We start from the raw sequence: 7,746 nt of genomic DNA, 5'->3' as shown, positions 1-7,746 counted from the left end.
AATGGTAAACTGACATGGCACACTGATGGGCATGTCTTATGGAGGGATGCTTTTGTCTCTTCCCAGTTTCAGCTACTTCTCAATTTGGTGTGGAGTCCTAGCCCCACCTCTGTCAAGTACCATCTCCTACCTCAATCAGAACCTAAGTTTTTTCAACACGAGCTCCAGGTGATTTGATTGCACAGTAAACTCTGAGATGTGCCGTTTACACCACTGGTTCCTCACCTTGGCATTAGGATCATTTGGGGAGATTTAAACAACCAACAACTCAGTGTTCCTGGCTTAACTTAGAGTTATGGTTCTTGCCCTTGGCTGCACACCGAATCACCGGGGAGCTTTAAAAGCCATGGGTGGCTGAGTGTGATGACTCACGCCTGTAATCCTAGCACTTTGGGAGGCCGAGGCAGGCCATCTGAGGTCAGGAGTTCGAGACAAGCCTGGCCAACATGGTGAAACCCCTTCTCTCTTAAAAATACAAAAATTAGCTGGGTGTGGTGGCGGGCACCTGTAATCTTAGCTACTTGGGAGGCTGAGGCAGGAGAATCGCTTGAATCCAGGAGGCAGAGGTTGCAGTGAGCCAAGATCGTGCCATTGCACTCTGGCTTGGGTGACAAGAGCCAAACTCCATTTCAAAAAACAAACAAAAACCCGCCATGGATGCCCAGGGTCACCCCTAGAACTTTGGTTTGAATTGGCCTTTCCCCTGTGTTCTTCAATGTAGGCAGCAACACCTGCCTCTAAGTCCACCAGGGGCCATCTTATGGCTTTCATTTCACAAGTCAGGGGGCCAAAGAGATGAGCTTGACTGTTGCCAGGGATACCTGTGTGTTTGCTCTTGATGCAGGAACTGGGGAACTCGCCCTGCAGAGGTTCAGATTTCTTGGGCTACTGCAAGACAGACTTTGGTCAAAGCTCCGTTAACTTACTACCTATATGGCACCCACTATGATCGTGTTTTTTAATCTCTGAAAGTTTTTTTTCTCCTGCTAGTGAACAATCACACAGATACTTTTGTAGAAGGAAGATGTTTACAAAACAAAGCATGTGGGTCAAGTGTATCCAGCCTTCCTTTTATTCAAGAGGTTCTGGGACAGTGAACTTACACAGATTACTCAATTTCACTGGGTATGCCATATTTCAGAAATAACTTTTTGGACAATTTGTCCTTATGTCTATTTCCTTAAACTTGCCATTTTAAATCCTTAGACAGTTATTATGTTACAATATATTCCCCACCATCAAATTTTCACACTGCCAAGATTCAATAAAAAAGCTTAGCAATGCCTGTGAGGCACGAAGATTGCCTTCTGAATCATCAAAGAGATTTTTTTTTTTTTTTGAGATGGAGTCTCACCCTGTCACTCAGGCTGGAGTGCAGTGGCACGATCTCAGCTCACTACAACGTCTGTCTCCCGAGTTCAAGCGATTCTCCTGCCTCAGCCTTAGGAGCAGCTGGGATTACAGGCATACGGCACTACCCCTAGCTCTGTGTGTGTGTGTGTGTGTGTGTGTGTGTGTGTGTGTGTATTTTTAGTAGGGATGGGCTTTCACCATGTTGGCCAGGCTGGTCTCAAACTCCTGACCTCAAGTGGTCGGCCCACCTCAGCCTCCCAAAGTGATGGAATTACAGGCGTGTGCCACCCGCTCCCAACCTGAGTCACCAAAGAGAGATTGATTAGGAGCCTTTCTAAGTCTCTTTGCTCTATGATTCTTCCTTCTTTTTCACTTCAACTTTTTTTTTTAGACAGGCTCTAGCTCTGTCACCCAGTCTGGAGTGCAGTAGCGTGATTGTGGCTCACTGCAGCCTCAATCTTCTGGGCTCAAGCCATCCTCCCACCTCAGCCTCCTGAGTAGCTGGGACCACAGGCACGTACCACAACTAGCTAATTAAAAAAATTATTTGTAGAGTCAAGGTCTCACTATATTGCCCAGGCTAGTATCAAACTCCTAGGATCAAGCAATCCTCCTGACTTGGCCTCCCAAAGTGCTGGATTATAGGCACGAGCCACTGCACCTGGCCTTTCTTCAACTTTTTATACTGAAACAGCATACAGAGTGCAGGACAGTTCTCCTGTTGGCCTTGGACCAACCCAGCTCTTCCCCGCTTTCTTGCTTATAGTTCTCAAAATAACTGTAGAATGTGCTGGGAATGCAGGCTGGGTGCGGTGGCTTATGCCTGTAATCCTAGCATTTTGGGAGGCTGAGGCTAAATTGTGGCCTAAAAATGGGCTTATAAATAAATATGACTTAAACAATTGACTTAACTTGCTTAATTCTCTTATTAAGACATAGGTAATACATCCTTCTGCTCACTTTAGTAAAATAAAAATCTAAGGTGCAATTCATGGGTTTGGATTTTATCTTTAGCCCTTCTCTCATCTCTTCCTTATTTAATAGTTTAAAACTAGAATTTCTTGATTTTCATATGAGTTCACTATTCTTTGGGAATCCAAAGGGAATACCATCAAAATTTTCTTATCTAGTTCCAGTAAGGGTAAGATTGCTTTAGGGAGAATATTTCTTAGAATAGGAACTCCATTATTTCTGTCTATTGTCAAGATAATCTTTTACAGAGGCAAATCCCCAACCTAATTAATCACCCCTCTGACTTTTGGTACCTAAAAATTAGAATAATTTTGCAGTTTACTATATATCTGTAAAGTGCGAGCTAGCCGTATCTAGTCGATTCAGTGAAATTGTTTCTGCTGTCTTCTAACTATTCTTTATAATAAACTGTGTTTGTCTCAGCCACAGATTTAAGTCAAAGTATCATATAAATCATTCATTGTAAACATAATTTGATAATCACTTAAAAATTTGAAGTTCAATTCATAGTAAAATCCTTTTATTTTCTTCCATCATAAGCACTTCTCCAAATTATGTTATTTCATGTAAATCAAAAAGTCTGTGATGCATTGTTTTTTTTTGAGATGGAGTCTCACTCTGTCATCCAGGCTGGAGTGCAGTGGCACAGCGTTGGCTCACTGCAACCTCTGTCTCCTGGATTCAAGCAATTCTCCTGCCTCAGCCTCCCAAAGTGCTGGGATTACAGGTGTGAGCCACTGAGCCCCACCAGATACATCTTAATTCATATTATTTTGTTCAGTCTTCTTTAGGTCTTCATGTCAACAGATGCTTTAAAACCATTATCATGTCTTTAACTTCCTTTCTCCAAGCTAAGTGCCAAATCTTTACATTTTTTAATATAACCCATTCTTCTTTTCTTTTTTTTTTCAATTTTGATTTTATTTTCTTTCTTTATTTTTCTGAGATGGAGTCTTACCCTGTCGCCCAGGATGAAGTGCAGTGGCGTGATCCTGGCTTACTGCAAATTCCGCCTCCTGGGTTCAAACAATTCTCCTGCCTCAGCATCCTGAGTGGTTTGGATTACAGGCACCTGCCACCATGCCCAGCTAATTTTTGTAGTTTTAGTAGAGATGAGGTTTCACCATGTTGGCCAGGCTGGTCTCAAGCTCCTGACTTCCTGATCCTGCTGCCTCAGCCTTACACCTATAATCCCAGCACTTTGGGAGGCCCAGGCAGGTGGATCACAATCACCTGAGGTCAGGAATTTGAGACCAGTCTGACCAACACAGCGAAACTCTGACTCCACTAAAAATATAAAATCAGCCCGGCATGGTGGCAGGTGCCCATAATCCCAGCTACTTGGGAGGCTGAAGTAGGAGAATCGCTTGAACCCGGGAAGCGGAGGTTGCAGTGAATCGAGTTTGCGCCATTGCACTCCAGCATGGGCAACAAGAGCAAAACTCTGCCTCAAAAAAAAAAAAAAAAAAAAAAAATTTGTGGGCTACTTTGTATTAAAAGGGAAACCTTACCAAGGATTTCCTTATGGTCACTATCTGCTAAATAATTCCTTTTTAACTCCTATATCAGTTTCACAGATGCGCAATCGGATTATTGATTCGGGTTGTTTCCTCTTTTCTAATGTAGGCATTTAATGTCGTAAATTTCCCTCTCATCACTGCTTAGGTTGCATCTCACAAATTTTGACATGTTTTCATTTTCATTCTGTTCAATATATGTTTTGACTTCTCTTGAGACTTCTCTGTGACTGAGGGATTATTTAGAAGTGTGTTTTTTAATTTCCTAGGTTTTGGAGATTTTCTTGTGATCTTTCTGATTGATTTCTAGTTTGATCCCACAGGGGTTGGGGAACACACTGGGCTTGATTTCAATTCCTTTAAATTTGTTCAGGTTTGTTTTATAGCCCAGAATATGGTATGTGATTGTGAAAGAAAAATAAAAACTTGTTGGGAGGCCGAGGCGGGTGGATCACGAGGTCAAGAGATCGAGACCATCTTGGTCAACATGGTGAAACCCCGTCTCTACTAATACAAAAAATTAGCTGGGCATGGTGGCACGTGCCTGTAATCCCAGCTACTCAGGAGGCTGAGGCAGGAGAATTGCCTGAACCCAGGAGGCGGAGATTGCGGTGAGCCGAGATCGCGCCATTGCGCTCCAGCCTGGGTATCAAGAGCGAAACTCCGTCTCAAAAAAAAAAAAAAAAAAAAAAAAAAAAAAAAAAAAAAAAAAAAAAAAATAAAAACTTGGGACCCCAATTCACAAGGCCAAAAGAAAAAACATTAAGCTGAAAGCTGAGTCATGCAAGAAGTTACCTTTCGTTTTGTTTCTAAGCAGACAGCTACAGATAACAGGTGAAATATCTCCAAAAGCAGCTACTCCATGTTCCCCTTATCTTAACGATTTACCGAGCATGAGACAAATACATAACTGACTCTTCTCCTACTTGGCTCCTTTCCTCTTGCTGCACGTGGATGACTGTTCCCCTCCAGCCCACTTTCCCCTTTAAATACTGGCATCCTCAAATTCGTCTCTAGAGAAAGGCACGGACCACAGACTCTTTCTGTGATTTGGGGTTTACTTCTTCTGGGCATGTCCTTAACCTTGGCAAAATAAACTTCTAGATTGATTAAGGCCTGTCTGAGATACTTTTTGGTTTACATTATCTTGGTACACGAGCCATAGGCGCTTGAAAAGCAGAATATGTCTTCCATTTTTGTTGGGCGGAGTGTTTTATAGATGTTGATTAGATACTGTTGACTGAAGGTGAAGTTGAATTCTTCTATATCCTTGCTGATTTTCCTCTTGTGACAGTCATTCATGTGTCGCAAGAGGAAAGGAGCCAAGTAGGGGAAGAGTCAATTATGCATTCATCTCATGCTCAGTAAATCATTAAGATAAGGGGAACGCGGAGTAGCTGCTTTTGGAGATATTTTACCTGTTATCTGTTTCGTTCTATCAATTGTTGAGAGAATAGTGTGGAAGTCTCCAGCTATAATTCTGTATTTGTTTACTTTGTCTTTCAGTTTTGTTTTTTATATTAATAGAACAGTTTTAGACTTAAAGAAGTGAGAAGATAGTGTCTCCCATCCCCCCCAATTTTCCTTATTATGAACATTTTACATTAGTATGATATATTTGTCAAAATTAATGAACCAATATTGATACCTCATTGTTAACTAAACTCCATCGTTCATGCAGATTTCCTTATATTTTCCCTAATGTCCTTTTTCTCTCCTAGAATACCACATTATATTTAGTTGTCATGTCTCCTTGGGTTCTGGGGTATAATAGGAAATACACACAGTATTTTGTCTTTGTCCCTGATTCCTCTCACAGAGCTCCTTAAACCCTCAGAATGTCTTGAGTGACTTCAGTGTCCTGTGTGAGCCCCTTTTGATCATACCTGAGTTAATGCTAATGAGGTGACTTAGGGCTGGGCTCCTAGATAACCTCAGAATGGGGACAGTCACCAGAAAGACCAAGTAATTAGAGGAATAGAGAGTTGGAATTTTTATCCCCACCCACTAATTCCTGGGAAGCAGGGTGGCGAGAGATTAAGCTGTATTACAACTCTTGGGTGGAGCATGACGGCTCACATCTGTAATCCCAGCACTTTGGCAGGCCCAGGTTACAGGATTGCTTGAGTCCAGGAGTTTAAGATTAGCCTGGGCAACATAGCAAGATCCCCATGTCTACAAAAATAGAAAAAATGAGCTGGGCATGGTGGCATGCACCTGTCGTCCTGGTTACCCAGGAGGCTGAAGCTGAGGTGGGAGGATCACCTGAGGCTGGGTGGTCGAGGATGCAATGAGCCATGTTCATGCCATTATACTCCAGCCTGGGTGACAGAGCAAGAGCCTGTCTCAAAACAAAACAAAAACGAAAAACCCCTCTTGAACAACAGGCTCTGATGAGCTTCTGGGTTGCTGAACACGTGGAGATGCTGGGAGGGTAGCACACCCAGAGGAGGCATGGAAGCTCCGAGTCCACCCACACCTTGCCCTGTCCATCTCTTCACCTGGCTGCTCATCTGTATCCTTTATAATAAACTGATAAACTTAACTACAGTGTTTCTCTGAGTCCTGTGTGCCATTTTAAGAAATTATTGAGGCCAGGCACGATGGCTCATGCCTGTAATCCCAGCACTTTGGGAGGCCAAGGTGGGCAGATCACCTGAGGTCAGAAGTTCAAGACCAGTCTGATCAACTTGGTGAAACCCCATCTCTACTAAAAATACAAATATTAGCTGGGTGTGGTGGTGCATGCCTGTAGTCCCAACTACTCTGGAGGCTGAGGCAGGGGAATCCCTTGAACCTGGGAGGCAGAGGTTGCAGTGAGCTAAGATCGTGCCACTGCATTTCAACCTGGGAGACAGAATGAGATTCCATCTCAAAAAATAAAAATAAAAATAAAAAAAAGATGGCTGGGCATGGTGGCTCATGCCTGTAATTCCAGCACTGTGGGAGGCTGAGGCGGGTGGATTATGAGGTCAAGAGATCGAGACCATCCTGGCCAACATGGTGAAATCCCCCGTCTCTACAAAAATACAAAAATTAACTGGGTGTGGTGGCATGTGCATATAGTCCCAGCTACTCGGGAGTCTGAGGCAGGGAAATCGCTTGAACCCAGGAGGTGGAGGCTGCAGCGAGCCAAGGTTTCACCACTGCACTCCAGCCTGGCAAAACAGGGCAAGACTCCGTCTCAAAAATAAATAAATAAATAAATGATTAAAAAAGATAAAATAAAAAGAGAAATTATTGAACCTGATGCAGGAGGTTGTGGGAACCCTGATTTATAGCTGGTCAGTCAGAAACACGGGTCTCAGCCTGGGACTTGCAATTGGCGTCTGAAATGGAGGCATCTTGCGGGACTGAACCCTTGACCTGTGGGATCTGACACCATCTCAGGTAGGTAGTGCCAGAGTGGAGCTGAATTACACACACCAGTTGGTGTCTGCTGAAGAATTGCTTGGTGTGGAGGGAAGCCCACCACATCTGATCACAGAAGTGTTCTGTGTTGATGTGAGAGTAGAGAGAAAACACAAACTGAGCCACTGTACCCGGGTAACAAACTGTTTTTGTTCCTCTTGACTATGACATTTTCTTAGGCTTTCCTTGTTTTTGATGACCTGGAAATTTTTGAGGACTACTAGTCAGGTATACTATAGAATCTCCCTCTACTGGATTTTTTTCTGATTTTTTTTTTTTTAGACAAAGTTTTGCTCTTATTGCCCAGGCTGGAGTGCAATGGAGCGATCTCGGCTCACTGCAGCCTCCACCTCCCAGGTTCATGCGATTCTCCTGCCTCCCGAGTAGCTGGGATTACAGGCATGCACCACCACGCCCAGCCAATTTTGTATTTTAGTAGAGATGGGGTTTCACCATGTTGGCCAGGCTGGTCTCAAACTCCTGACCTTAGGTA

Source organism: Aotus nancymaae, unplaced genomic scaffold (genome assembly GCF_030222135.1).
Source record: "Aotus nancymaae isolate 86718 unplaced genomic scaffold, 86718_ANA_hifiasm-v0.15.2.pri h1tg000029l, whole genome shotgun sequence".
In the NCBI taxonomy this organism is placed as follows: Eukaryota; Metazoa; Chordata; class Mammalia; order Primates; family Aotidae; genus Aotus; species Aotus nancymaae.
This window is presented reverse-complemented; position numbering follows the sequence as displayed.